The sequence below is a fragment of the Staurois parvus genome, unplaced genomic scaffold (assembly GCF_062004578.1).
Source record: "Staurois parvus isolate SC_StPar_1 unplaced genomic scaffold, SC_StPar_1.0 ptg000883l, whole genome shotgun sequence".
Taxonomy (NCBI): Eukaryota; Metazoa; Chordata; class Amphibia; order Anura; family Ranidae; genus Staurois; species Staurois parvus.
In genome coordinates, this window is record NW_028318679.1 from 212,525 (window position 1) to 239,295 (window position 26,771).

The 26,771-nt window shown below is 40.8% G+C and overlaps 1 protein-coding gene across 1 annotated transcript in view; it reads left to right on the forward strand.

Annotated features, from left to right (window-relative positions):
* The window catches only part of FBXW11 (F-box and WD repeat domain containing 11), a 215,980-nt gene extending 193,087 nt beyond the window's left edge, over positions 1-22,893 (forward strand). Inside the window, exon 11 of the mRNA XM_089656046.1 lies at positions 18,743-22,893. The gene's annotated coding sequence lies outside the window, so the exon portion shown is untranslated. The remainder of the gene's footprint in view (positions 1-18,742) is intronic.
* The last annotated feature ends 3,878 nt before the right edge of the window (positions 22,894-26,771 follow it).

The following is a 26,771-nucleotide window of genomic DNA, read 5'->3' on the forward strand; positions in this document are numbered from 1 at the left end:
CTCATTACATGCAAAGCAAGATAGTTCAAGCCGTGATTTGTCATAATTGTGATGATTATGGCTTACAGCTCATGAAAACCCCAAATCCACAATCTCAGAAAATTAGAATATTACATGCAATCAATAAAACAAGGATTGTACATAGAACAATATCTGACCTCTAAAAAGTATAAGCATGCATATGTACTCAGTACTTGGTTTGGGCCCCTTTTGTAGCAATTGCTGCCTCAATGCGGCGTGGCATGGAAGCTATCAGCCTGTGGCACTGCTGAGATGTTATGGAAGACCAGGATGCTTCAATAGCGGTTTTCAGCTCTTCTGCATTGTTCGGTCTCATATCTCTCATCTTTCTCTTTGCAATGCCCCATAGATTCTCTACAGGGTTCAGGTCAGGCGAGTTTGCTGGCCAATCAAGCACAGTAATCCCACGGTCAGTGAACCAGGTTTTGGTGCTATGGCAGTGTAGGCAGGTGCCAAGTCCTGTTGAAAAATGAAGTCAGCATCCCCATAAAGCTCGTCTGCGGAAGGAAGCATGAAGTGCTCCAAAATCTCCTGGTAGACGGCTGCGTTGACCCTGGACTTAATGAAGCACAGTGGACCAACACCAGCAGATGACATGGCTCCCCAAATCAACACAGACTGTGGAAACTGCACACTGGACTTCAAGCATCTTGCATTGGGTGCCTCTCCATTCTTCCTCCATACTCTGGGTCCTTGGTTTCCAAATGAGATGCAAAAGTTGCTCTCATCAGAAAAGAGGACTTTGGACCACTGAGCAACAGACCAGGTCTGTTTTTCTTTAGCCCAGGTAAGATGCTTCTGACGTTGTTTGTTGTCGAAGCGGCTTGACAAGAGGAATACGACATTTGAAGCCCTTGTCCAGGATCCGTCTGTGTGTGGTGGCTCTTGATGCACTGACTCCAGCCTCAGTCCACTCCTTGTGAAAGTCCCCAACACTTTTGAATGGCCTTTTCCTGACAATCCTCTCCAGGCTGCGGTCATCCCTGCTGCTTGTGCACCTTTTTTCTTCCACACTTTTCCCTTCCACATAGCTTTCTATTAATGTGCTTTGATACAGCACTTTGGGAACATCCAACTTCTTTTGCAATTGCCTTTTGAGGCTTTCCCTCCTTATGGAGGGCGTCAATGATGGTTTTCTGCACAACTGTCAGGTCAGCAGTCTTTCCCATGATTGTGATTCCTACTGAACCAGACTGAGAGACCATTTAAAGGCTCAGGAACCCTTTTCAGGTGTTATGGCTAAATTAGCTGATTAGAGTGGGACACTTTGAGCCTAGAATATTGCACCTTTTCACAATATTCTAATTTTCTGAGATTGTGGATTTGTGGTTTTCATGAGCTGTAAGCCATAATCATCATAATTATGACAAATCCCAGCTTGAACTATCTTGCTTTGCATGTTATGAGTCTATCTCATATATTAGTTTCACCTTTTAAGTTGCATTACTGAAATAAATGAACTTTTGCACAATATTCTAATTTTTTTGAGTTTCACCTGTACATCGCATCATCAATTTCTATGCAATTCCTATGCTTTGGGGCTTTCTACTACCAGTTATTGGCCTTCCTCTCAGCCTGCCATCTGTACCTTAGGTATTTGTCAAGATGCCCACCCCAGTACAAGCCTAGTTGTGCTCCCCTATTTTAGGATATGTTGATAACTTCCTGGTGAAGAAATAGATGGGGTGGGCTTTGTCAAACAAAGTGTTTGATGGTCTAAATATTGAAGCGCTTCAGATGGATATTTCAGAAATCGCTGCTGGAAACTACTAATTTTTTGGAATATCTAGGTCCAGTACTGTATTCAGCTCAGGTAAATGTGTTCTTTCCACAGAAGGAACTTCACACTTCTACAATTCTAAATTTTGTCATTGTAAGACACGTTGGTCTAGTCTCTGGTCAGATTGTTTTGGGTTTTTTTTGAGGAGCAGGTTGTCCCTGGCTTAGTTGCTCAGGTATCCAGCTCTGTAGTTGTGAAAATCCTTCCCATCTTTTGGATGATACTCATAACAGACACCAGCCTGGTGAGGAATCCGGGCACCCTGTTGGTGCGGTCGGACTTGTTTATTCAAGGATCTCAATTCCTGATCAGCATTCTGGGGCTTTTGGCAATGTTGTACCATCCTTGCTTTGAGGGTCATTCAATCTGGATTCAGTTGAACACCATGGAGGTATTAGGAAGCAGAAGTCTCACTGCAGCAAAACAGATGAGATCCTGTCCTGGGCAGAACTTCATATTCCAGCCTTGCCAATTCCAGAACAATCCAGGCATAGACAGTTGGCATGCAGATTTCCTCAACCAGGGGGAACCTGGACCCAGGGGAGTGGACCCTACACCCAGAGGTCGAAGGTGTGGAAACCTCCTTGCTAGGTTCAACAGCAAACTGAAGAGGTTTGTCTCCAGATACAGGGATTCTGTAATGGAAGCAGTGGATGCTGTGGTGCCTTTCCTCCCCTGAAAGGTCTTCATCTTCTACTTTGCAGGATTGAGATGGAGGGTGTTCATTGCCCCTCATTGTTTCAGTCTGGTACAAGGGGATGTGGTATGCTGACCTGGTAGATCTCCATGGGAACTGCCAGATTGTCAGGATTCTCCTTTTCCAAATACCAGTCTGTCGTCATACTTTTAAATTGCTTGCTTTAACCACTTGACCTCCAGAGGATTTACCCTCCTTAATGACCAGGCCTCTTTTTGCTACTCAGCGCTGCACTAATTCAACAGATAATTGCGCAGTCATGCAATGCTGCACCCAAACGAAATTTACATCCTTTTTTTCACAAATAGAGCTTTCTTTCGGTGGTATTTGATCACCTGTGCGCTTTTTATTTTTCACGCTATAAACAAAAAAAGGCCAAAAATTTGGAAGAAAAACGATATTTTTTACTTTCAGCAATAAAAAATATATAGTAAACTCAAAGTTAGTTATAAATTTAGGCCAAAATGTATTCTGCTACATGTTTTTGGTAAAAAAATCCCAATAAGTGTATATTGATTGCTTTGTGTGAAAGTTATAGCGTCTACAAACTATGGTATAGATACTGCAATTTCCGCCATTTGTTTGCTATACAGCGCTGCACTAGTTTACTGGACAATTGCGCAGTCATGCAGAACGGTACATAAATGAAATTTACATCCTTTTTTTTTTTTTCCCACAAATTGAGCTTTCGTTCAGTGTGCGGTTTTTATTTTTTGCGCATGTCCAGTAAAAATCAAATTTAGTCATAAATTTCTGCCAAAATGCATTCTGAGACATGTCTTTGCTAAAAAAAAAAAAACCCAATATGTGTAAATTAATTGGTTTACGTGAAAGTTATAGCATTTACAAATGGCGGGAAAGATACTGGGATTTTTATTTATTTATTTATTTAATACTAATAATGGCGGCGATCAGCGACTTATGGCGGGACTGCGGCAGACATTCTGACATTGGGGGGTACTGACTTGGGGTCACTTACATCCCCAGTGACACCAATACAGTGATCAGTGCAAAAAAAAAACACTGACACTGTACTAATGGCACTGGGGAGGAAGGGGTTAATTTGATTATTCAGGGAAAGGATCAACTGTGTGAGGGGAGTGTTTTACTAGGGGGCAGGGGTGTGTACTGCAGGGAACACTGCTGATCGGGAGAGAGAAACTTCTGTCCCGATCAGCGTATCCTGGAGCTGTCAGGGAACTGACAGAAAGCACAACTACTGCAGCTGTGCTCTCTGTCAGCGATTGCTGCCGATCGCCGGGACATAGCCGGTAATGACCAGCTGTGACTCGGCGACTGACATCCGCGGCTGTGATCGGCGGGACATGTAGAGCGGCGGCGCGCCTCGCGTGCGCCCCCTACCTGTTTTAAAAACACGTTTTAAAACGTGGTTTTGCCCAGCCGTGCCGCCCTGCCGCCGTATTTCTACAGTGGCTGGGCGGCATGTGGTTAAAGAGCGAGAGAGGTTGCACTGCGCACCTGCCCCCTGCTACCCTTTCCGTCCATAATTCTCCTATTACTGCTCTCATACAATGCTTCACTGCATCACCTTCTGTGAATGGGCAGTGACGATCCTTGCGCTCAACTGCTCCCCCTTGCATTCACAGAACACAATGCATTGTGTGATAATATAAGAAGTAGAAATGGTGGAGAGGGCAGAATGGGGCAGATGAACTTTTCTTAGCAACAGTTGCTGTTAATTTGTATAAAGCAGGAAGATAGCCACTTAGGGCAGTAATCAGCATGCAGGGAAGGATATAACCAGAAATCAGCACCTGCAGGTAATGGGATACACGCCATTACACATAACTGTGTTCGGTGCTGTATCTCAAACAAAAAAAAATGCATGACTGTTGAAGCCCAGGTTTTGAGGGACAGGGAGTCAGAGTCTGATTCCTATGATGTTCAAAGTTGAAAATTCTACATATCGAAGTGGAAGCCATTCCACTCCAGAAGAACCAGCTACGGGTACGCCAGTGTTTTGGCTTTCAGCACCTTTCTTTCCTATATCAAATGTCATTGCTCTCTCACTCCTTTGTTTTGGGGGTGTCGGGGTCTAGATCTGAACCCGAAACTTCTACTGTGACTGGCAGTTCTTTCTGAGCCACCTGAGATGCTGGACAACTCCCAGTCTGATTCGTTATACAATCTTGCCTTGTACCTTGTTTTTCATGAACACTGAACTCTTTGCTCTCTCCATGATTTTCCAATTTAAGCCATGCCTTTGCAGTTCCTGTTTGCTAGGTTATTGTGCTCTCTCCAGCTAATATCTCTCTCATTCCTGCTGCTGTCCATATCTTCGCTACCATTCATTACCGACCTTTAGCTTGTTCCTCGACTATGCTCGATCCCAACCTGCAACTACTTGTTACCGACCTTTGGCTTGTTTACAGACTATGCTTCTGTTTGATCCCTAAACATACTGGACCCCAGGCCTGCTCACCTCCCTGTGGGGTGATCCTAAGAACCGTTATCTGGTATAAGAAAACTCATCTCTACAATCAGGAGCTCTGGCATATACTGGTTAGTAGTTCGACCACCACACCTCTGGTGATTCCACGTCATCTGCCAGGGTTACCTGCTTTTAACCTATTCTGCTGCTTTGTGGGAGTCTCTCTACTGCTATAGCTTCTGGTCTCTGTGCCTAACTGACAGGGGTCTCCCATGTTGCCTCTCCTTTTCGTTCCCATGTGACTGCATGGGGCTTGATCCTGGTTCTCTTTGCACTTAAGAAACCACCATTTAAAATTGTTCTCTTTCTACCCACAAGTTGGTGTTTCTTTTTGCCGTTACGTCTTATCTCATGAAGAACCATTACTGGTTTTGCATCCCTCTGTTTGGCCTCCGTTCACCAAAAAAAAATTTCCCTTTTACTGTTTTAATTTGTTCCTGGCTTTAAATCTGTCTTTCAGCCACTGCTTCTCTCAAATGACTGATTTCCTTTTTTGTCATCCTGGACTGATCCCTGCAATGCTGTCATTTTGACTTCTTTTCATATATTCTTTTTTTTTTGCCAGGTAGACTTCTCAGCCTCAGCTGATTCCATATTCATGTGTTTCATTCAGAGGGCTCTTTGAGGTGCAAGCAATCCCCAGCCCTGTTGGGCAAGTTAGTGTCTTTGTGTTACCTACTCAGTTTGACTTCTTTTGGAAATCCCAGAGTTTACAGATGACTTTTGACCCTCAGTGGACAGGTAGACAAATGGGATTTTTTTTTTTGCGTTAAATTCTTTTACAACGCTGAGGCATGCTGGTAGATGGGTTTATCGTGGGCTGGGCTACAGTAGGTCCTCATGTAGGTAGCTATATAACCTGAAGTTTAGAAATCTTATATTCTTAAGTGGACTGAAAGAAAAGGATTTACAGGAGTAAAAAGTAATACAGGAGTCTTATTCATAAAGTACAGGGCAGTCTCTTTAAAGTGGACATTCACTCAAAAGTGAAAGTGCCATTTATCCTCCTGACTCCCACCCACAGGACCTGCAGCAGTGAGAAGAACTGGCTGCAGAAAGGCAGTGTTGGACTACAGGAACTTGTAAGGACCTCATGTTAAAGATCAGTAGCTACTGTATTTGTAACTGCTGACTTTTTACATTTAAAACCAAAAAAAAAAAAAAATGAAGTTCCTCTTTTATTAAGAGTGGGTTATATAACGCTACTTTCAGGTGATTTGAACACTGGCAAAAAAAAAAAAAAATCTGCAGGGACATCCCCCTATACAACCCCTTCTACTTTCAGCTAGCCTCAGATTTTTATTTTATAGTAATTCATCCCCCATATAGTAATTCATCCCCCATAGTAATTCATCCCCCATAAAGTAATTCATCCCCCATATAGTAATTCATCCCCCATATAGTAATTCGTCCCCCATAGTAATTAATTCCCCCCTATACTAATTCATTCCCCCCTGTGTCAATTTACTTACCTTTGCTCCGCGCGTTCCTCTCGCCGTGTTCCCGCGCCGTTCCAGTCTTCAGGGCGGACTGTGAGAGGAGCCTAGCTCCCCTCACGTTTGTCACGCTGCCCCGCCTACACACATCCTGACAGCCGGATTAAAAGGTCCGCCGGGCCGTAGTTTGCCCATTGCTGGTCTATACTGATGACCCATTGGCCGCACAACTTTCCTCATTTCTGTCTAGAGAAGACATTTCTGCCTCAATGTTTTGTTTCATGGGCAAAATTTCTGGCCTTATTGTGGCCAAAGATAGCAGGGATCACAATCATGCCCCTTTTTCATTTCCCCTTCTGTCTGTCTTTTGATCTTTCCTTTGAGCAGGACATATTTCCTAAAGAGAAGGTGACCGTTTAGGAGGATTCTCTTTTGAAAATCAGCATGGGTGGTAGGAATCAAAAAGATACAGAACAAAGCAAGGCTGTGTGCAGGTACGGCAATTCAAGATCCAATGGCTGGTATCCCAGGGACCTGCTCTGAAAGTTGTCATATAGACCACCTATAAACTGCATTCTCTGCCACTACCTAAAGCCTCATGGTGACCTCTATGTGCTGGTTAAAAGAGGGGGGCGGTAACATGTTTCGAAGGACAAACCTTTTTCAAACCCTCTACCAGACTTTTGGATTTGGTCATCCCTACCCTCTTGAAGGTTAAGTCGTCAACTTCACATCGTCTACCATTGCCATTGAAAGGCCTATTTCGCTTGGTGCGCGCCATAGAACTTTCATCCTATAAAGACTCGGGGTGTATCCTGTCTTTCCTACGGTCTGGACTAACCTCTGGATTTGAGTACAAAGGGCAGATCTCAGCATCAGCCCTTCTGTTTCAGTGTTCTTTGGCCACTCACTTCCTAGTTAAAGGATAAGTTCACCTTTGGGAACGTTATATTTTTCCACCCGTTTTTAGGATGGAACATGAAACATGTTCCCGCCGCCTGTTGCCACCCTCCCTCTGACAGGCTATACATGGTGAAGTGTCCCTATACTCTGTCAAATTTGAAAACCGTGCGGCCGTGCATGACTCCGCCCACACGGCTGCATTTATTCATGGATTTCCGTTAATGAATGAACTGTAAGTCCTGACAGCCTACCGCCGTTGTAGTTCATTGAAGCTTCCTGTCAATATCTGCTTGCTCATACATCCCATATGACAAGCAGATATTCTGACAGGTTTGCAGGAGATCTGCATGTCATCAGTGATCTACTGATCGCTGGTGCAGTGCTTTCCAGGCTCTTGTAGACAAAAATAATAAATGCACATTTTTTTACCTGCAAAGAGTGCAATTATTATTTTTTTCTAAAAGGTGAACTTTCCTTTTAAGGCCTTTGCTTAGGGCATGGTTCATGTTCCCCTTCCCTGTACAATCTCCTGTTTCCCACTGGGACCTCAGTCTGGTACTCTTGTCTTTGTAGAAGCCACCTTTTGAACATATTGGGTATATTCCCTTGTCTGATCTTACCTTTAAGGTGGCCGCCTTGTGGCTATCACTTCTACAAGGAGAGTCTCTGCATTAGTAACCTTATCCTGTAAGGAGCATTTTTCAGTGTTGTGCAAAGCCAACATTCTTTTGAGGCTTAAGAGCTCTTTCCACTGGAGGTCTCTGCCTCCACTTTCATTAGGAAATTGTCCTTTCCTTTACGTCCTACTCCAATACTGTACACCCTAAGAAAATTTCTGTCTGCATGTGGTGTGCACTGTGACAGTTTATCTCTCTTGGCACTTCTGTTTTTCCATGCTTGCCTGGATTGCCTAATGGAGTCAGGTTGCAGAGATGCTGAATCGGTAAAGTGTGAAAATGTATGCAAATGATAAAAATCCCAACTTGGGCTCCATGCACACTAGCGTTTTTTAAGCTCCTTGAAGCTATATAGTGTTATCCTATGCGTCCATGCACACTATTTTAGGCTAGTACTGTTTATCAAGCTTCAGCATGTCTGAGTAGAAAATAATTTTTTATAGAGTTTTTCCAGCAGAAAAAAAACCTTTTTTATAGCTTTTTCTTTTTACATCTACTGTAAAAATGTTAATGCTCTTAAAACGCTACTATAAACCGGCACAAAAACACTATTAGCATTTTTTCATCCAACTTTTTTTTTTTTTAAGCTTATAAAAACGCTAGTGTGCATGGAGCCTAAGGCAACGGTACAGCAGCATCAAAAGGGGTGGTATTTGAAAGAAGGGCAGAGCCCAAAAAAGTCTGCCTCCCCACACCTTTTCCCAGCATTGGTCCTAGTTCCTGTATGTGGAGACAGGCCGGTATCAGATGCCATTTGAGGCATGTTTTTCCATGGGTCTGGCTTCCCATCACCCAGCTTATTGATCCCTATAGGTCCTTCTTGCTGTTTTGTGGCTATCACATTCCACCTTGATGCTATTGCACCGTTGCCGAAGTGTAAGTTTGGATTTTATTTGAATAAATTTTGTCATTTTACTGATTCATTGCCTTGACACCTCTGTTCACCTTGCATGCTATCAGATCTGTCTTCATCAAGTGCTTAGGAACTTCTGCTATCTCCCTGCAGCTTCGCCATAGGATCCATTCCCAGTTGGCTCCCTGTCTTGGCTGGTTGTTTGGTGTTACTGGTTGTTTGGATCCTCTCCTTTTGCCGCCACTTCATTGCAGTTTGTACTTCTAATACACAGAAGATCTTTGGTTTCCGCTATTCATTGTTTAATGTGGATCACCTCTTTGCTACTACTTCATTGCATTAACTCATTTACTAGATATAAGCCCTTTTCCATGTTTTTATGTGGTTTACAGTCCATTTTAAGCGCTGTTTTTGTGCTTTCTGTACACAATTGCTTCAGGCAAGCAGAAGCACCTGCAGGCGCCATTGTAATCCAGAAGCCGGACATCAGCAAACCTAGGTTCCCTTCGTCTTCCTGCAGCAGCTTACTGCAGCATCCACAGTGCTGCCAGGGAATCAGTGGCAACATCAGCACTACACTTGACGGTGGTCTTTCCTTGGTCATTACTAGCCTCTAGGTTAACTGGCACTAGTAGGCTGCATTCCCCATCTCTATGGGCAATGTCCGTGAATTACCTCATTGGAGATTCTTCTAGCAGCTTACAGGAGCAGAAGAAAAGTGAGAATGAGAAGAAGACTTTGATCAAGTTGTGGCCACTCACTATATTGTCTGGGATAGTTTTCTTTTCTCCTGGGAATGCTTATTTTGGAGACCTTTTTACTCATTAAACCTTCAGTCTTTTACTTCCTCTAGCCACGTGCTTAAGCAAGGAGAGGTCTCAGTCACATTTCCCCCTTTTTGCAAGGTCTTTCTGCCTGAATACAGAAGTCAGGAAAACAGGAACACAAACGTCTGTGGACTAGGAACTCTAACTTGATTTCAGGATGTTGTCTTCTTGAATTTTGTACCCATTTTAACCATGCTTTTTCAAATATGCCTTCCTCCTCCTGACACAAGTCAGACCTTCATTGTCTCAGTTGTTGTCCCTGGGCATAGCAGCCCAGTACCTCAGCTGACACACTTTCAATTTGTTTACTTCCCCCAAACCAGATGGAGACATGAAGCCAATTCTAGACATCAAAGCTTTAAATGTCTTTTTTTTAAGGTAAAAAAATACTGAATGGAGTCAACCAGATTAGTCATCACAGATCACAGGGACACAAAAGTTTTTAGTGTCTTTCCAGTTTTTAGAAGGATAGGAAAATGAGGATTCTTTCTCTGGTTCTGGGGGGTTGAGGAAGGTCCATTTACTGCTGTGTCACCAAAATTGAAATACACCATCACGGTCTTAGTAAAGGAGGTGTGTAAATGTCTCATTTAAGTCCCCTGCATCTGACAGGTCTAAAATTACTAGCATGGGCTCCCACAAGGACACAAAACTCCATTACTTTTCCTGTGCATTCCTTAGCACCCAGAATAGGTGTACGTTCCCCCCCAAAAATTGTACAATATCTTATTGGAATTCCTAAAAACAAAAACAAAAAAAAATGTAGTTTCAGATGTAGATTCTGCCGTTTAACATCTTAGCAAAACACTTGTGGTTCCAGGGGAGGACATGCCGACCTTCAAAGTTCTGGTTGACAAAAATTTCCAGGCCTTGCTAAAGGCTTCCTTTGGTTTGCTTGGACCTGCCATGCCGCTGTGGTCGCCATTGCTGTTTGTTAGACCCTCGGAGTTTGGACTAGATGTACACTTCATGATCCTGCAAGTATAGCATCAAGCCTTTCCACATTGCAACAGCTGGAGCTTTTTCCTGCTGTGCTGTTGTGTGGACAAGTTTTAGTGATGCGCTGTGCCAGATATCTTGCATGGCTCTCATGTTCAGATGAAGAGGATTCTCTGGCTGAAATGTTAGTCTGTTTGGCACCAGGAACTCTAACTTGATTTCAGGATGTTGTCTCCTTTGGGTTCAGCCTCGAATTTTGTACGCATCCTAACCTTTTTCAAATATGCCTTCCTCCTGACACAAGGCAGACCTTCATTGTCTCAGTTAAATGGTATGGGATCCTCCTGCGCTCATGGGAATAACTAACACAATACAGCTGCTGTCACTTTAACTAATACCAATAAGTGCAAGAAATAAACATAAAATTAGTGAAGCGCTTGTATCTCATGAATACAATCATGTGTCTCCATAAAGTATAATAGTAAATCAAAGTGACCACTATATATATTAAAAATATGTGAACTCCCTCTAGTGGATAGAAATAATAATGTCAACCGAAATGACTATAATAGCTAAATATCACACATTAAGAACCTAAATATGTAGTGCATAAATCAGATATACTAAACAAAGTGTATATACATGAAAACAGAATAATTGGCCACATACAATGGTGTCTAAATCAAACATAACTAATATATGCCATAAGTGAAAAAAACAATATCAAAGGTGAAAAAATATTCCATGCATGTGACTGTGCTTTAAGCTGGAACACACACGTGATCTCCACTTCTAAGTGCAAGTACTCTCCTTCAAATGGCAACAATGCCTGCTCACCTCCCTTCCTCGACCCACACAGGGCCTCAAAGCAGTTACCACCTCAGTGGTGTATTCCTCTGGCAGACTCCTTAATCCTCCTCCTCTCTTATGCAACTCATAAAAAGACAAGAAAGCCTTCCATAGTGTAGTAAGTTTTAATAGGCAAAGTAAAAAGTGACAAAGTAAACCACTCACATGCTCCTTTCCATAAACAAGCGTTTTTCCCAGCCTGTGGGTAGATATGCATGCACCTGGGGGAATCCAATATGGCCACTGCGTCCGGACATACGTCACCAGGAAGTAGACAAACCGACGCGTTGCGTCACGTGCGTCATGACTTCATCAGGGTTGCATAAGAGAGGAGGAGGATTAAGGAGTCTGCCAGAGGAATACACCACTGAGGTGGTAACTGCTTTGAGGCCCTGTGTGGGTCGAGGAAGGGAGGTGAGCAGGCATTGCTGCCATTTGAAGGAGAGTACTTGCACTTAGAAGTGGAGATCACGTGTGTGTTCCAGCTTAAAGCACAGTCACATGCATGGAATATTTTTTCACCTTTGATATTGTTTTTTTCACTTATGGCATATATTAGTTATGTTTGATTTAGACACCATTGTATGTGGCCAATTATTCTGTTTTCATGTATATACACTTTGTTTAGTATATCTGATTTATGCACTACATATTTAGGTTCTTAATGTGTGATATTTAGCTATTATAGTCATTTCGGTTGACATTATTATTTCTATCCACTAGAGGGAGTTCACATATTTTTAATATATATAGTGGTCACTTTGATTTACTATTATACTTTATGGAGACACATGATTGTATTCATGAGATACAAGCGCTTCACTAATTTTATGTTTATTCATTGTCTCAGTTGTTGTCCCTGGGCATAGCGGCCCAGTACCTCAGCTGACACGTTTTCAATTTGTTTACTTCCCCCAAACCAAACAGAGACATGAAACCAATTCTAGACATCAATGCTTTAAATGTCTTTTTTAAGATAAAAAAAATACTGAATAGAGTCAACCAGAGTAATCATCACAGCTCTTCACCTGGGGGTATATCTGGCTTCAGTAGACATCACATTTTAATTCCCACTTCCCCAGAGCACCAGTACTTTCTGCCTTTTGCTAAAGGGGATCAACATTTTTAGTTTGTGGCTCCACCTTTGAACTGTGCACGGTTGCATGGGGCCAGTGGTGTTTGGCACCAGTCCTTGCTGTGCTCTGCTCACAGGGAGTACACATTTTGGGCTATCTGGGCAGTCTGGTATTGGTTGCTCAGTCCTGAACAGTCAGTGTACAGAAGACAATACAAACTTTACAGAGCTTCGAATGGCTCCTCAACTGCCAAAACTCTTTGTTGGAGTTGACTCAGTGCCTGGAGTGTCTTGGTCTGATTCTGGACACGGACTAGGTCAGGGTTTTCCTCCCTCAAGACAAGATTGCTACTCTCTGTTCCCAGGTACAGACCTTTCGGTCCAAGAGATCCCTCCCCCTGTGAGTTTCTGCATGAGGCTCCTGAGCTTGATGGAGTCCTCCTTTTGAGGTGACACCATATGCAGAGTTAAATTCCCATGCCATTAAAGCTCAACATGCTTGCCACATGGAACTGGACAGTTCACTCTCTGGATCTTCCCATGTGCCTGTTGCTAGGGCTTGGCTCTCTCTGGATATCCAGTGCAACGCTGGGTCTGGGGAAAGCCTTCCTGTCGTCTTGGATGGTTCTTCCCATGGATGCCAACTTCTTGGACTGGTGAGAGTTCCTGAGTATTGCCATAGTCCAATGATTTGGTTGTCGAGGGATGCTGTACTTCCGATCAGTGTTCTGGAACTAAGAGAAAAGGATGTCATGGCACACCTGGGAGCTCTATAAAGTGTTCAACACTTTATTAACCTCCCTAGCGGTATGATTATTTCAGATTTTTGGTGCTGAAAGCGGTACCATTATTTTGCATGGAAATATGTAGTTTTTTTATTGTAGCCTGTAATTTTTAGGAATAACTCACTGAAATCTGTCCGAACAAGAGTCTATTAAACATCCCGGGTATGATAAAATTTGAAACACGAAATCATAAATTATAATTTAATAAATAATCATAAAAAATAATATAATACATTTAATTCAATAATATAATCAAACCAAAAACACTGAAATTTGAAATATAGCGCCAAGTTCGCACATCGCTGAGCAAAGTCGCCAAATCGTTTTCAGTGTCTGATGACAAATTTCCCCACAAATCATCACTCAATTCTGCAAGTGGTTCTAATTTACTATCGCTGTTCTCTAGCTGGTCTAAAACCACTTTTGACCTAAAGGGACGCTTTTTGGACGCCATGGAAGTTTCTCAGTTTCCAGGCAGAAAGAACAGTAAAAATGCAGGCAGGGCACAGGACAAAGCACTAGGGACAAAATGTATGTGAAATGGGTTGAAACAGCAATGTTTTACTATATAAAATTTGTTTGGAAAAAAATGACATTTTTTAAAATGTTCAAATTTCTCGCCGCCGGCGCCCGTACGTCCTGACGTCACAGGGACCGGAACACAGAAGTCGGATGCCGGCATCGGCCGGAGGAGATGGCCGGGGACGCTGCAGGGGACATATTGCGGGAGCGAAGGACAAGGTAAGCTCTGCAGGGACTCCCTATGCAGCGCCGCATGGTAAGCCCGAGTGTAGCTCGGGGTTACCGTTTTTGGTACTGACATTTTACCCCGAGCTACACTCAGGAATACCGCTAGGGAGGTTACACAATCACATCAAAGAACAGAAGTGATTGTTCAATTAAATCATTGGATCCTTTATGGAGCTACCTGGTGCTCTGGTTCTGGGTCGTTCTGGTCTCCATCTGGTGGTCATTTCAGCAACCACTTACTTTACAACCCCTTTCAGGAATGAGTGGGGAATATTGGCCTGGAACTAAGGGATACGACTATCCCTTCTCCATTGGACAAATCTCTTTCAGGGTGCTTGATGAGAGTTCTGTGGCTTACATCAATCAAGTAGGTACAAGAAGTCATACTACCCAAACCGAAGCAAACATGACCCTTTCCTAGGCACAATTCCATGTGCTTTGCATCTCCGCTATGCTTATCCCAAGTATGGGGAAATTGTCTTCCTCAGTCATCAGCAGTCAAATCCAGGGATTGGTCACTACACAGACACTGTTGTAGGTGGAGAACTCTGGACATATATTTTCTGTCATCTGTATTAAAATAAAAATAATGCACAGGTTTGTAGCCAGGGCCAGAGATCCTCTAGCATTCACACTGAATGGTGTGGGCTCAGGTTGACTTGATCTGTGCTTTTCCCCTGCTCCAGCTACTACCTCTTTAACACCAGATGTGTGGTGAGGAAGGAGTAACAGTGATTCTTGTTGCTCAAAATTAGCCCGGGGGTTATGGTACTTGGGAACCTTGTGGATTCTAGCGGACACCCTCTCCTGCACCCACCCTCAAGATCCCCCCACCACCACCACCACCTTGGCCTCCTCTTAACCAGCAAGACCTTTCTCAAGGGTCAATCTTCCATCCTTCTCAATCAATGGTTTTAACATGGCTGTTAAAGCCCAAGTCCTGAGGGACTGTCATTCACAAGTTTTTGAACACTACGTAGGTGACCCCTTGCATGCTTCACTGTTGAAATTGTAAAGCCTTTTTTGCCAAGTTTGAGGAGCAGAGGTTTCATCTTTGTTGACAAAAATAAAATGCAATTGGCGCAAGAGAATTTGTAGTGGACATAACGTTCACTCAGCAAACCTTAAACAAAATAATCCAGTAAACAGAAATTAAGATATATAATCATACATGCCAGTAATAAAGGGGCAACAAGTAGATGATGCAGCTTTAGTGGTGGGGGGAGGGGAGGGGGGTAGGGAAAGGAGGGGAAAAAAGGCCTTGTGATGCAAACAGTACTGGATTGAGATAGATGGTATATATATGTGTATACATATATATACAACGCTGCAATGTAGACACTGTCGTGAGGCTTGCACTTTCTAGAGTAAACCGGACTCTGTGGTAAATGGAGAAGAAAGAGAAGTGCGCCAGACTAAGTGCAGTATGAATATAAAAGTTTATTGCACACAAGATTATAAAAACTCACAAGACGTGGGTAGATATCGGGTATCAATATAGAAGGAGGAGGATGTCATCTGTGCTGCACCTCACAAATGGATGGCTGTAATGCCAAGGTGTTGCGTGGCTGGCGCTCTAGGCGGGTCCCACAGGAGGAGGCGAGGATGGCAGGCGCAGTAACCGGGAGTCGCGGCGCAGATAAGAACCGGGATCCAGGGCAGGCACTGCTGATCTCTCACATCAGCGTGGGTACAGTAGCCAGCTTGAGGCACATCCAAGATGGCCACCGGGCAGGAAGTGACATCAGAACGGATTCCCAGCAACGTCCATTTGTGAGGTGCAGCACAGATGACATCCTCCTCCTTATATATTGATGCCTGATATCTACCCACGTCTTGTGAGTTTTTATAATCTTGTGTGCAATAAACTTTTATATTCATTCAACTTTTATATTCATACTGCACTTAGTCTGGCGCACTTCTCTTTCTTCTCCATCTTTGTTGACAACCCTGTTGGACATATACTTGCCTTCTTGCAGTCGTGTCTGTACCAGTGACTGGACTTGAGTACATTAAAGGGTCAAATATCGGCCTTGGCTTTATCGTTTAACACATTTCACTTCTTATTCTCTGGTGAGGGCTTCTGTGAAGGGATATACTTACAATGCTCACCTAATGAGTGCCTGTGAGGTTGTGGAGCCTTACTTTGGTACTTTCTGTGTTTCAGAAGCTTCCCTTTGAACCTGTCCCTGAGATTTCCTTGGCGAACCTTGCTTGAAAGGTGACCTTTTTGGGGGCCATTACCTCAGCCTAGAGGGTTTGGTTGGCGGTTCCTTCTTTTAAGAAACTGTTTTTTGTATTTCACAATGCTTCGGTTGTATAGAGGCTGGGGGCTTTTTTTTTTTTTAACCTGTGGTGGTTTATTCTTTTCTCCTTAATGATGATTAAAATTTACAGTATTTTTACTGAAAAAAAAATAAAATATGGCTTTGATAGAGTTGCACAAATATCATGTGATATAAAAAAATTAACTGCCACTATTTTATTCAGCAGGGTTTTTGTTTTTAGAAAATATGTTTGGGGGGTTTGACTTTAGGCCTAAACTTTGCATTTACACATGTACAGGGAAAGGGTTGAAACCATCTCTAATATTAGTCAATGGAGATGCTTGAACAACTAATCAGATATGCCCGTACCTCCATGTTAGACATTTATGCAGGAACAGTTGCTCGGCCCCAAATGCAAGATGGTCAATGTTCAGGGCCATGCACCTGTCCTTGCAAGTCTGCCAAACTTGTATGCACAGGAGAGTGTGCAGCTGCTGCATCTCCATTAAATAATAGCCCCCGACGCATGTTGTACAGGTTTCAGTGCCTTTATTGTTAACTCTTAAAATTCATTTTTGCACAATTCCTAATGTAAAATAACCAAGGTGTTTCCGAGCAGTTAGTAACTGAGTGAAAGCTGAGGTGATTGAATGCTTATTTTAAAGCCTCTTTACTGTGTGTTAAGAATATGTAACTATACTTTAAGTGCCCTCTGCGGCCGAGTAAGGCGTGGTAGTGGAGTGCCGGCAAGGTATTAATGGGTCAGTTGGCCACTTTGCAAACTGTCACTTTATCACTTAAACGGGCAAGGTGGCATATCCTTTTAAAAAAAAAAAAAATCCATTACTCAAATAACACCGTAGAGCCAAGGTCTAGGTTTTTAAAGTACACATAAACCTTTAAATGAGCAGCATTTGGTTTGCTAAAGCACTGTGTATCATAAATAATACTGCTGCTCTATTGTCCATTTAAGGGATACATGAACGCATAAAAAAAAATCTTTATTTTTAGCTCCACTGATTCAAGGCTTAAACCAATCTGTTCAAGGGCCTAAAGTGTGGGCAACTGCCCAATCTTAGACCTTAAAAGACCCAAGTGTTTTCAAACTCACAATCTCTGTATACAATCTGCAAGGTCACTCAGAACATATACAGCAGGGTGGATAAAAATCAATGATTTTTTTAAAAAAAATTGGATTTTTTTTTTATTTAAATCGGATTTTTTTGATTTAAATCAGATTTTTTTGAATAAAATGCTTTTTGAGGAAAATATATTACCATCCAAAGGTTATTCCATCATGAAATAAAGATTAGTTTTTTAATTATGTAGAATAAGGCTGTATATGTTTAATTTTTTTGGTAAATAAATTCCATTAATCCATTCACAATGTCATGCTCTTCCAGAGGTTTTTGTAAGATTATTGGGCAGTTTCTCTGCCTACAAGATATTATCACAGATGCTTGGTTTACTTTTGCAGTTCTCAAACCTGAATTTGACTCAGCGGAGATCACATGCCTCTTCTTCACAGCAAAAATGTTATAACATGAACAGAGTTAAGAAAAAGACCTTAATCCTAACTTCTACAAACCTATGAATACAGAATCAACCCCTTCAGTGCTAAGTTTCAAGAAGTTCAGTGAATAGAATAGAAACATTTTTCTGATTGTTTGGAGTGGAATAGATCTGCACAAGAAGAAAGTGAAACTAAGTGTGAGGAGGAAGGGGCTGACAGTCTAAGTTTCTTACAATATATATATTTTGTTTAGCCAAATTAGTTAACAAACATGGATGTTTAAGCAAATAATTTATGCTGTAATGTTATTGTTTCAGTTGAATAAATCTATTTAAATTGTTATTAAGGTAATGATTATTTTTCTCCTTCCTAAGTACAACAGAAAAGTTGTCCAAATATGAATGATTAACCTATTAAACTGGGGATAAAAAATCTAATATGAAAAGTTATTCTAAAAATCTTCATCTACTTGCATATTAAAGTTATACCAGCAAGAATTAGTCTATGTAGAAAACTTTGATTTAAATCAAGCCTTACTGACTAGTGATTTAAATCGTGATTTAAATCAGTTTGATTTAAATCAAATCCACCCTGTTATACAGCATTCTGAATGTTTCATTTGCTTTAGAATCTTTGATGGAATTTTAGCAGATGTTCAAGGAGAATTCATATTTCAGTATATTATATGTAAAGCAGCATTGAAACATGTTTTTGTTTTCTGGATGTATGAAATGTCAGAATAAGGCTTAGTAACTGCACCCACAAATACTTGATATCCAAATGGTCACATTTCTTCTTCTTTTTTTTTTTTTTTTTTTTATCATGGATGCAAATAAACAGAAAATAGTAAGCTGCGTCTATAGAAAGAAGGCTGTCCATTATGTTTCCACAGCTCTGATTTGTTCTATTTGTTCCTAGGGACTAGCTATTCTGAACTACTGTACTGGATATGTGGATGTGGTTAGAAGCTCATGTACAAGTAATTATCAGAAATAATGGTGCCGCACTGAAGAAAAGATGAATCTTTAACCAACCTTTAAATCTTATCCCATGTACTTCCAGCTACTAGAATTTACCACACCCTAATGAACAGAACTTGATGAAATGATGTTCTTGTAACTGCATTGGAAAACCCAGAGGTGAACCTGTAAATTTTAAGAAGTAAGCATTTGCTGAAAGAGAAGTTTTGAAATCATGCAACTTCATTTGTTTTGCACTTGGTGACTTTCATGAAGAATGTTTTCCAATAGTGTGGGTGCCAAACATATCCAAATTGTACTTTGTGTTTTTTTTTTAAACCTTTAAACACAGCATATTTTTGTTCAGCATGTATGTGGTAACTAATTAAAATATATGCCAATTATTGCTATTTTTGGAATACTTTTAGACTTGTACACATATACCATTGTGTTAATTGGTTGACAGCAATTTGTTTTTGTAGCAGCTGTGTATTTAAGAGTCCTGGTTTGTGTTCGTCCTAATTGTAAACAATATAAAAAGTGCATAGTTATTTTGCACTAACCCCTCTAGTTCACCCCACTGTGAGATTGTTACAAAAAAATAGGAAATGGTAAGCTGTAAATTGAAAATAACCTAAAGTGGATCTGTCACTGGAACTTTTATGGTCTGTTACAGAAGTGTGGCATTTCATTGTTACATTTATGATAGCTGTCATCTGAAAAATTGCACCTTCCAAATGATGTGGTCTCTGCACAGATCTAGTGTAGATGGCCTTTGTAATTCTATACCGTGTAACATTTTGATATATATTGAGGCTGATTTATAAGAACTGATACAATGGGAAGTAGTGGTGTTGGCATAGTAACCAGTCAGAATTTTGCTTTATTTCTATAATGAGTAGTAGAAAAGAGAAATCGATGAGTTTCCACAGTGCAACAGTGAATGTGATAAACCTGACTAAAACAAGTTTCTGTAGGAGCTATAACCTGTGTCTTGTTATATGAACTACTTCAAGAATCTGTTATTTATGCACCACAGAAAGTTCTCTTCCATCTACAAATTGCATTGGAATAATATATTCTGTTAATCCTGTGTTATATGTGAATCACATGCAAGATTATTAACGTATATATTACTCACTTGTAGTCCTGAAAGACCGAAAGGAAATGTGATGCAACCAATCAAATTGGGACTTATTGGTAAATGTCTGAGAATACAAGCATTAGGATTGTTTCCTTTTTGTGAAACCAGAACATACAGAAATCCCACAGAGTATTGATACATAGAGTATATATCATTTGGGAATTCTTGTTCTATCGATGGGGTGGCAGTTGTTGCACTTTAAAGAGGATAATATTGGCAGTATTCCAGTATAGGTAAACCTTTTAACAAAAAAAGTGTTTAGTTTATGTTCCTAATTTGTGCCAAAGTTATTTACAACAGACCATTTTATGTAATTGTGTTTTAAATTAACTTTTGAGGTTCAAGTAAGTTCATTTATTGATAACTTTAAGCATGCTGATTTTCAGCAATTTTTGAATTAAAACTGGCTATTTCCTGGTAATTCTGTTTATCTTGAATTTGTTTTTGATTTAAGTGTAGAAAACTTTTGCATAAACTTGTGAATAGGTTATTAATATGCCATTAATATGTATATTCTAAATACTACTTAACTGCCTTACAACTTTAGTGGTAAAAAAACACACTAAAGATGTAAAGTAATATTTGTAAAATAGGGTTCCTGAGGTTCTCACAATGTATATAAGCACAAATATGTATTATGCTTTAAGTATTTGATGTCTAAAAGTTGATTGTTTCAACTAGGATAACTGTTATAGTCATCCATCTTAAGCACACCATTGAAATGCCCACAATGCTTTTATGTGTGGGGATAGCAAGCTCTCTGTGCTTGAAGAGTAGGTTATTTTTTTACATTAGGCAAACTTCTTCTACCAGTGCTCCTAGTGAATGCTAATCTGACTGTTGGTAATGTCCAGTAAAACTGTTGGCAACTGTTAAACCTAGTTATCAGATTATACTTTTACTTGTGTAAAATGTGTTTCCTATAACCCTGTCATTAAATATGGCACATTTTGCATATAATGCCTCTGTCTAACTTTTTTTTCTTGACATTGTTACTTTAAGGTGTTTTAGACTGTTGTTGGGGCCACTCTTCTGTTTCTCCTACATTTTTGTTTTTAAGAACCTCAATTTCAGACTGTGCAGTGTCACACATGCTTATGCTCTATGCACACTGGCTTAAAAATACCGCTGTTCCTAGAGGAGTTTAGCGTTTTGTCTGTAGTAGCATGCACATTAGGTAGTCTAAAGATGTTTTTTTTTAAGCTGAGTAGAGGCAGGAAATAAAACATTCTGTTTTGCATTTTTGAGTGTTTTTTTTTCTGGCAGAAATAAAGCTAAACGTTTCTAAACGCTAGTACAAAAAACTAAAAAACATTTTTTTTTTTTCTGCCAAGAGCAGTGGAGTTTTTTTTTTTTTGCCAGTGTGCATGGAAACTTAATCTGAAATTTCAATCAACCTGTTTGGATGTGAGCCAGGTTACTAAGTGTGGGTATACCAAACGTCAGAAACAAATTGACAGCCCCATTACTGCTCACTAAATCCATTTAAAGGTTTTTCACTACTTTTTCAGGTTTCTCTTTCAGCTAAGCATCATAAGATGCATATTGTCCTGTTTAATAGAAAAGCTAACAAGTCTGCCTCAGTGATCAGAAATAGTACTCTTAATGGGGTGGGGGGAGAAGATCTCTGCCCTGATGATTAAAGTAAATCAGAGCGTAAAGATTCAGAGATTCATTTAGAACTAGAAGATTGGACGTTGAGTCTATGCATCACACCATCCTGAAGACATCTGGAAAAGGCAAGTATAAAAACTATTAAGTATAAATTATCATGGGGAAAGCCAAGAGTTGGTCTTCAAGGGGGAACTTGCTCTTTTTTCAAGATGCATTTTAGCTGTAAGACAAATCTGCAGCCAGGGGAAACGTGGAGACTAAAAACCTTTTTTTACATGTCTAAAAATTTTGCTTTTGAGTTATAAGCATTATTGTTTTCTGTGCTATTTAAAGGATAACTATGCTTTCAGATAAACCATGCATGTCAGGCCTTTCTCACCCTCTCCAATAACAGATTGCTCTTACTTGTTTGAAATGCCACATGCTACTGTTTAAAGGATAGGTATTCTTTTAGAGAGCAAGCCTAACAAAAACCTCTTCTTTCTCCATATTAACAACATATATCCTGAAGCAGACCTTGGATCATTGCATCACTAATGCCTAAACACCAAGGCCTACAACTGGATGTTTGTCTTTTTCCTTCCCTGTAGGCCGACTAGCTCATAGTTCTACACCCAAACGTGTCTTTGCCATGGGGTGTAATTAAGAGTTTCTCCTTGAACACCTGCAATACTGCATCCTACATGTGTATGTTTTTGCCATAGAGGTGTAGTAATGCTGTCCTGTTGAGTCACAGAAATACTAAAATGTCTTCGGGCCTTGGGTATGACGCAGCATATAGACGTGCGTGATGCACTGAATTGGGATCTGCATTCATATGTGGGACATGTGTAATTGATAGGGAGAGTGAGACAGAATGTTAAGACTAGTTTATTAGGTAAATTAGTTACATTTTAACAGGTATGAAAAGCCTCCAAAAGCAATGTGCTCCTGTCACTTGTGTAAAATTTAGAGCAGTTTATGCAAGTTGCTTCATTCTGTATAACCGACCAATCTTTTACAGAGTTTAAAGAACATTGCAGTAAATATGGCATATATAATGCTTGTCTTCAAAGATACATGTATCTCCATGAAACTTGTTTGAATAGTTTTAATATTGTTTGTGACCCCTACAGGTTTAATTTGATTCCCTATATATGTTAATAATCTGGTTGCTTCTTCAATATTTTGCTAACTACTACTGGGCATATGTAAACTAAAAGTATAACGCCAAGCACTGGAATTTTCCTGTGTTTATCTGCTGTTTCGGCATATATGTATGAATAGCATATTGGAACTGTACATATATTGTTTATCAAAAGCTTTGTACTGTGGAATGTGCTTAATAAAAAAAAAATGCTTAAAATAGCAAATTTAAAGTGTTAATGGTTTTTATTTAAAAATGTCAGCTCTTGAGATCAAACCATTAGATTTGATCCTAATCATTTATTGGGCTACAACAATAATGTACCCTTGGGTTCTGTGTGCCTACCATATTTTTTGAGTAGGGCTTCACAGTTGTATTTGTATAGTCAGCAGAGTATTTTAAAATGAAATGTCAGTGCTATAAATAAAAAAAAATAAAAGGCTGCATGCATTAGATAGAAATGCAATTCACCCAAATACTAATTTCATAAATGGCAAAAAGTATACAAGCTCTAAGTAGTGCAGGAAAAAGCAGCTGACCTAAAGGCAAAACCTCTTAACCTTCATAAAAACCAATAATATGCAGTGCTAAAAATCAAATGACACAAAAAGCATGAACAGATATATTTGTGCTGTGAGGCGCTGAAGTTAAATTCAAGTGCAATAAACATCTGCGGACCTTATATTGTGCAGGTGGTGAACTTCAATAATAAATTGTTACAAATAAGTACATAAGTCCCAAACTCCATACAAAAGTGCAAAACGTGACTCCAGTGATGTGTAAAATGTAGATTGCACTAACCAGCGCAATCATATGCACATTTGAGTATTTAAACCACTCCTGGTCCTCTGGGTATAGAAAGATGAACATCCACAGATCAACTGGCCAACCAACAGAAAGACAGGTAATTGTAGGGTCAGCAGCCTCCAGGGATCAGGAATCACTCAGCCATCCACCAGGGGGATCACATTCCAGGTACCAGGTATCATGAATAACCACCAGGGGGACCTCTCTCAATGGCAGGTGCAGAGCAGTAATTGAATCCAACTTAAGGGGGGGGGGGGGTGCTCACAAACAAAACGAGCCCAAACAGAAATTTCTGATTGTGTAGTATTTTATTAATGAAAAAGGGTTGCCATGCAAAAGTAGATGCAGTAGGACAAAAAGCACTCACAGTGCAAATACAGCAATAAAGATGGCCGCCGGCCTGACAAGTGGCCAGAGCGGCGTGACGTCACACCCTGGCTGGGAGGAGCCCACATCCTCCTGGGAGGAGCCAGGGTGTGACTTACCACCGCACGGGCCACGTGTCAGGCCGGCGGCCATCTTTATTGCTGTATTTTCACTGTGAGTGATTTTTGTCCTACTGCATCTACTTTTGCATGGCAACCCTTTTTCATTAATAAAATACTGCACAATTAGAAATTTCTGTTTGGGCTCGTTTGATTGCGATTTTCACCAGCTGAAGTTGCACTAATACCCGGGATAGTCAGTGTATGTGATCCACAACCTTGGGATATAGTTTTTAAAAATAAATAATAACTGAAGGAAACTGAGTCCTAGAGAACTTTGCTGCTCTCACAAACACCAGTGGGTACTGGGAGCTGAAAAGACAAAAGGAAAAGAGAGAGCAGAGCGCACAAGCGCTGGAGTTGAACTCCAGAGTGAAAGGAAAAGAAGGTTGAGTAAAAGAGAGGAAGAGGGAGTGCAATCTTTTTTTTTTTGTTTGTTTTTTTTATCAATGTTTTATTAAAAGTAACTGCACTATGAGCTTGTGCGCTTTCTTTTCCTTTTGTCTTGATTCCACTGTGACAATAGATGAAACATTAAGTGTAAATCCACCCACTGATATTGTGCAAAAATGCACATGAAGATATAAAAGTTCAATACAATAGTGTCCTTGTTCAATCCTTCACCATAAACTTGATAAGACACCAGTTGTGTAGATCCTTAAACCATATAGAGATTGAAAACTCACAGCAATGAAATGCTGTCTGAGAATAGAACAGCAATAAGCGCTTGTTTCATAATTTACTCCATACTCTTTCCCTTTTGCTGGAATGTTAGCACTAAACTAATCTCCACCGGAGGCAAAATTGGCACATCCACAATAAAAACTTCCAATCCACATAAGCCACTTGTGACACTTACATAATGCACTGCCAACAACCAGACGGAGTAATGGCGTGACATCAAGCAATTCAACTCTGCCCAACGACATTTCGCAATCAGGCATCCTCGGGCCTCTGTAGAGTATTTTGAACAGCTAAGACCATGCTTTTTTCCTTTCTTTTTTTTTTTTCCTGTGGAGACCTTCAGTCAACAGCCAGGCTGGATAATCTAGATCCAGTGGTCACCCTAGTCTGGCCAGCGAGCATGCACAATCCCGTAGCCCACAACAAATCTCCATCCTGGACCTGGGCGACCAGCAGGTTAAACGTTTCGCTGGGACATATATGACCTGGTGCTGGAGTCTGTCAGTGTTACCCTGGTCGATAGCCCCCCACTTCAGTGGGAGGGAGCCTTACCCTCATGCATTGCTGATTCAGTAAGTACATGTGCCCCTCCCTTGCTGCTGTGTGGCTCAGCAGTGACTGCCCTATCCTGGCTTCTAGGTTGCTCATGAGTGCTCCGCACAGGGGACATATATGACCGAGCGACCTCATTGCGCAGTTAGTGTCCCCATGGGCAGGCAACACCCCCATTTTGGTGGAGAGGTGGTATGTCAGGGGAGAGTACCCTCCTGCATGGACTGTATGTATGTCTTAAGGGGCCAGGAAACTGCACTTGTAACGGTAAAAATGCAAAAATTAATAGCTGCGGACTCTACTGAGATATTTATCACAGTAAACACAGATATTTCAAGTTGCGCTGTAGGTGAGTAAACTAGTGTTCCAAAATCTTAAATATGTGCACAACATATAATACAAAATCAAACCACATTTATGAAATAATCTCAGCCATCTCCAGCTAAATTATAAAAGAGTGCCAAAAGATATAAAGTCCAAATAAGTGACCAATAATTAAATCACCCTTGAAGTCACACAAGTAGTGATGTGAAGACTGCCACCTCCGGTAAATCACATGCTTACCAAATAGGGATGACCTTCTAGTTAAAAGGTCAAACGAGGTCTTAATTGTAGGTCTTAATTCCACTTGCAGCCACCACACTACTGGAAATATGTACACAGAGGGACTAGTAACCTTAGGATGACATCTCATATACCTCCATCCATTGCACACTTATGTGAGAACAGAGAGATAAAATGCTTCCACAATATAAAATCTCTGCAAAATGTATTAAAATATAGGATCGTACTTACAATCTTTGTTAAAATTATGCAAACAAAATTCTCAAAGCCAGCAAAAACTCATGATCCACCCGCACTTCCGGGAAACGTAGAAATGCGATGTCAGCACGTGGCTCCACCCTACGCATTTTGTCATACATGACGTCGTCTGGGGCACAGTGTCATGCTGTGTCATCAGATTTCCTATCCCAAGGGCCGTAACCAAGCCTCAATCTGAGCTGCGTTAGAGATATGTCAATCAGCTAGGCAAGCCTCAATTTGACTTCTCATATGAATCTTAATGTGAAGATAAAAAAATTCCTATTGGTTGGATTCAAAATCAATTCTAGATATTAAACACAGGAGCCATCTAGAGGGCAAAAAAGAGCGTAAATATCAAATATTTATATTTTGCAGTTCAGAAAGAGGGATGGAAACCGGTCCCTACGTAAATAAACATTGCACAAGTAAGATTAAATAAACAAAATTTACAGTGCAGTGGAATAACGTCCTTACAGGATGTCTTCAAGCTGACCTCAATGTGCAATGTTTAATTGGGCAACTATGTGGCAAATGAGGTTTAATGTTGATAAATGTAAGGTTATGCACTTGGGGGCTAAGAATATGCATGCATCATACATACTAGGGGGAGTACAACTGGGGGAATCAATGGTGCAGAAGGATCTGGGAGTTCTGGTAGTTCACAAGCTTAATAATGGCATGCAATGCCAAGCTGCGATTTCTAAAGCGAACAAAATCCTTTCTTGTATTAAGAGGTATAGACTCCAGAGTGAGATCATTTTACCCCTGTACA